Here is a 5,204-nt window from a genome sequence, read left to right on the forward strand (position 1 = left end):
AACGTGACCGGAACTGGCGAACGAGCAGTAGGGGGGAAGGCGGGGGGCGGGAGAGATAAGGGGGGAGGGGAGGGACCTGGGACTGGCGGGGAGGGGCCGTGGGCGGGGCGGGGGGAGGGGACGCAGGCTGAGCGCGGCCGGGGGAGGGGGAATCCTGGGAGTCCCGGGAGCCCCGGGAGCCAGGCCTGAGGACCCCGGCGGGCTGCCGAACGCTGGGAGCCGCCTTTGACTGAAGCTGGAAGGGAAACCCGGGGAACCCGCCGGCCACTTGGAGAGCAAGGGCGCGGCGGGCGTATCAGCACCGTGGACAGCGCCCAGGCCGGCAGGCCGCGCTCCGCTCCGCCCCTCTGCCCACCCGCAGGCGTAGAAACCTGAGACAGTCCCCCACCCCACCCCACCCCACCGCACTCCCCGCGCCCAGTCCAGGGAAGGGCTGGGATTGGGGGTGCGAACTGACCAAGCGTCAGAACATCTACCCTGTGCCTCAGATCTCTTACTAGCTGTGTGACCTTGGGTGAGTCACATCACTTCTCCGGGCCTCAGTTGATGAGACATCCTCTTTCCCTCTATTTGCGGGTCCCAAGAGGCAAGAGAGAGGATCCTTTTGAAACCCTAGAGTCCAGAAGATTGGAGCTGATCCGTTTTCACTATGCTTGGGAGGCTTCTGAACTGCTTGGCTTCTATTTCTGGGTCTACCAATACCTTTCTCCTTCCAGGGCCCCAGTCTCCTCATCTGTATGGGATGATGATGGTCTATGCAGCTGATAAGATCTCTGGGTTGTCCTGAGAATTAAATCAGTTAATACATGGTAAGTGCCTGAAACAGCGCTGAGCGCTCATTATGCTTTCGTGCTGTGATGGCAAGGGACCAGGTGGCACTGAGTGAGCGGCAGGTGGTTCGGAACTGTCTCTGGGTAAGTCATTTCCATCCCAGCCTTAAGGGACTGGAGGAAGGCACTGAGGGGCTTCAGACTAAAGGGCTGATCTAGCTTGTCCCACTCTGTTGCCAGCCAAGACCTTTCCTCCCTACCCTCCTGGGCCAAATGTCCAGAGAAATCTGCCTTTGTCTCTGGAATTGTGGGACCTTTGCATGAGGGCCTTGGGGCAGGTTCCAACAAATCATTGGCCTCAAGATCATCCTGTCTTTTCTCTATGGATCTCTTTGCTCCGTCTCCTTTCTGGTCAACTTTTTTTTTTTCACATTAAAACTTTTACATTAAAAAAATTATTTTCTAAACTTTTTATATTGTATTGGAGTAAAGCCAATTAACAATGCTTGATAGCTTCAAGTAAATAGCAAAGGGACTCAGCCATATATATGTATGTATCCATCCTCCTTCAAAGTCCCCCCCTCCCTAGTCAACTTTTAAACCTTAACTGGACTTGGGTGTCAGTGGATGAAAGTTTTAGGTGGTCTTGGCCCCCAAAATTGAAGAAATCACCCTCTTAGTTGGCTTGACAGGCAGTGGTATTCAAAGAAAGAAAGAAAGTGAAGTCGCTCAGTCGTGTCTAACTCTTTGCGACCCCATGGACTGTAGCCTACCAGGCTCCTCCATCGATGGGATTTTCCAGGCAAGAATACTGCAGTAGGTTGCCATTTTCTTCTCCAAGAGATTTTCCTGAACCAGGGATTGAACCCAGGTCTCCCGCATTGTAGGCAGACACTTTACCATCTGAGTGTTTAAAGCCATCTCAAATCCCACTGTGGGAACTCTAGCCTCCGGCTGTGCTGTGGGTAGCCCCTCTTCAACCCTTCTCCTCCAAGGAAACCGTTAGGAGAGGAGCAGAAAGGCCAGCCCAGTCCTGCTTCTTCATCTCTTGATGTCCCTCCTGGGGCAGCATTCCTGTGCCATGTATTGTGTGTGTTTGTGTGTGTGTGTGTTTGTGTGTGTGTGTGTCTCCAGCAGGGCTATGGGTCTGCTAACCCATTGATTTGTTAGTTCTGATGAACTAATTGAGATATTGGCAAGAAGGATGAAAGGTGTGTTTTGTCTCCCGAAAACTTGGGCTCTGATCTGAGCTCTGTTGCTTATTAGTTGGTAATTCTGGGCAAGTCTTAAAAAAGGAAAAGCAAAGCAACATCTACTTTGCCAACAGGATCATGGGGGTTGTTATGAGGTGAGAGTGAAAGGGTTTTGTAATGTTAATGTGTGTGCAGATGGAATTGTTATAACTGGACACCAAATGGTTTTCTCCTTGATCAGTATCAAGATGGATCCTGGGACTCTGGCAGCTGGAGGGAACAGCTCCAGATGCCTGTCTGAGGGGTGGCCCTGCCTGGTCCTGGGTTGGGGGCCTCCAGCTTTGCCATAGTAAGTGCTTCTGGCAGAGTCCTGCCCTGGGCCAAGCTCCCAGCTGGGCCTCTAGGGCTGTCCATAGGACACTTGCAACATCTTTGGCTGGAAAAAGATCCACGTGTGAGACAACAAAAGATGTGCACAAAAGCATCCAAGGACTAACTGAAGATGATGAACCAGCAGAGTTAGGGCTTGGGCTTGCCAGGAAGGAGACTTAGGGGTTCCTCCTGGGAGGTTAGCAATCAGTCAGTCAGCACATAGACTGAAGTAATATTGAGCAAAGCGAACTGCATGGCCCTATATCTGATGTTATGGGGACACTTAGAGATATATGATGACATATAGAGATGATGTTGCAAATGATAATGTTGATAATAACAATATTTATTAAGCATTTCTATATGCTTAGTCATCTGCTAAATACTTAAAAAATCTTATTTCTATTTTCAAAATTAAACTTGTAACCAAGTCAAAGAAAACTAAAGTGTATAAAAACTGAATGTCTGGCCTCAGAAGTTTTGAGTTGAGCACTTTACCCATACAATCTCTCTCAGAGAAGACTTCCCTGGTAGGACAGTGGATAAGAATACACCTGCCAATGCAGGGGACACGGGTTTGATCCCTGGTCCAGGAAGATTCCATATGCGAAGGAGTAACTAAGCCTGAGTACCACAACTACTGAGCCCAAGCTCTGGAGCCTGAGAGGTGCAACCGTTGAAACCCACTTGGCTAGACCCTGTGCTCTGCAACAAGAGATGCCACTGCAATGAGAAGCCTGTGCACCACAATGGAGAGTAGCTTCTGCTCGCTGCAACTAGAGAAAGCCTGCACCCAGCAATGAAGACCCAGTGCAACCAAAAAAAAAAATTAATGTAAAAAATTAAAAAATAAGAAACTTCAGGGAAATCCTATAGGAAAGGTTTATTCCCGTTTGTAGGTGGAGAAAATAAAGCTCAAGAGAGGTTATATTTGACACCATCCAGCTTGTAAGCAGCAGAGTCAGGATTCAAACTCCAGCCCAATGAAGATCAGAGGTGGGCTTCATCAAGCCCCTCAGTGAGGAGGTGACTCCAGCTGTAGCAGAAGGCACCCACAGTTGCCATGGGCTTTAGTGGAAGGCAAAAGCCTTGAACACCAGTGGGGAGAGTGAGGTCTGGCTGGCAAAGAAGCCTTGGAGCTCCCCTGTATCTCTTCGTGACAGTGGAATAGTGACTTTCTGAGTTCTGTTTGGGTAACAGTGCTATTGGTTGGTGTCCTGGAAAGTAACAGACAACACATTTAATCCTTTTTTTTTTTTTTTTCGGCTGTGCCAGGCAGCATGCAGGATCTTAGTTCCCTGACCAGGGACTGAACCTGTGCCCCCTGCATTGGGAGCTTAGAGCCTTAACAACTGGACTGCTAGGGAAGTCCCAGACAGCACATTTAAAATGAGTCATTTGAAGAGAGTTAAGAGACTGTCTACAAGGCTATGGCCAGAGTTTAGGAAAGAAGGATACAAAGAGCTATTACCATCCTTAGGCTTAGAGGGACAAGAGAAGGCAGTGATGAGATTTCAGAAAGGATGTGTTTGGGGCTACCTGGCAAGAGCTGTGGCTTCCCTTAAAAGAAAGTATCGGGGGACTTCCCTGGTGGTCCAGTGGTTAAGCATCTGGGTCCCCTTGCAATACAGGGGACAAGGGTTCGATCCCTAGTTGGGGAACTAAGATCCCACACACCTCAAAGCAACTAAGCCAGTGTGTTGCAACTACTGGAGCTGCTCTGGAGCCTGGATGCCACAACTAGAGAGACTGTGTACCGTAATGAAAAAGGTCTTGCATGATGTGACAAAGATCCTGCATGCCACAGGTAAGACTGAATGTGTTGGTGTTAGTTGCTCAGTTACGTCTGACTCTTTGCAACCCCATGGACTGTAGCCCGCCAGGCCCCTCTTGTCCATGAAATTATCCAGGCAAGAATACTGGAGTGACTTGCCATCCCCTTTTCCAGGGAATACCCGGGGATCAAACCCAGCTCTCCTGCATTGCAGGCAGATTCTTTAACATCTGAGCCATCAGGAAAGCCCAGATAAATATTTTTTTTCAAAAAGGAAATGTGTGACCCACAGGGACCTGGGAGGGAGCTAAGGAATCAATATGCAACCTCACTGTCCTCTTGCTTCCAGTCTCCTTCTGGTGCCTTCTCCAGCCAATCCCAATCAGAAGCCAGCAGTTAAAGTAGTCTATTGACACTGCCTGTACAGGTAGACTTCCCAGGACACAAGCAGAGTAGACAAAGGTGTGGAAAGTTTCTGGAGGGAGGAGATATCTGGTACAATGTTCTTCAACTTGGGTCCCAATTGCTGTTCTCTGCCAGGCTGCTGCCCGCTGAATACTCCAGCGATGGTGGGCACCAAGATGCTCCAAACAGGGGGTCAGGTGGCAGTGTTACAGGGATACCCTCTTTTCTTCAAAGACTCTGGCCATCTGTCCTGACTTCCAAAGACTACCCGATCTGGGGCCCTTGGGATGTGGTAGCTAGAAGGATTGGGAGCTCTGAGACTGGAGACCCAACCAGAGGTTACTGTGGATAAGCTTCTTAGTCAGCTTACCTAACAAGTGAAAGATCAAACTGGGGCAAGGCTGCGCTCTCCTCAGATGGCTGATTCGGATCAATTGTTGCTTAGTCGCTAAGGCGTCTCTGACTCCTTTGCGACCTCGTGGACTGCTGTGCAGGCTCCTCTGTTCATTTGGAGAAAATGGTCCCTGACATGTCAGCAGGCTTTTGGAGTTTCAGACCATTCCTAAACCACGAGAGTGGCAACAAGAATGAGTTCTGAGTGTGTGTGTGTGTGCGTGTGTGTGTACACTAGGCTGCAATTCAGGATCAGGCTTACCACCTCTGCCTCAACCCTGCCCACTTCCTATCCTT

The sequence above is a fragment of the Ovis canadensis genome, chromosome 11 (assembly GCF_042477335.2).
Source record: "Ovis canadensis isolate MfBH-ARS-UI-01 breed Bighorn chromosome 11, ARS-UI_OviCan_v2, whole genome shotgun sequence".
NCBI classification, from domain to species: domain Eukaryota; kingdom Metazoa; phylum Chordata; class Mammalia; order Artiodactyla; family Bovidae; genus Ovis; species Ovis canadensis.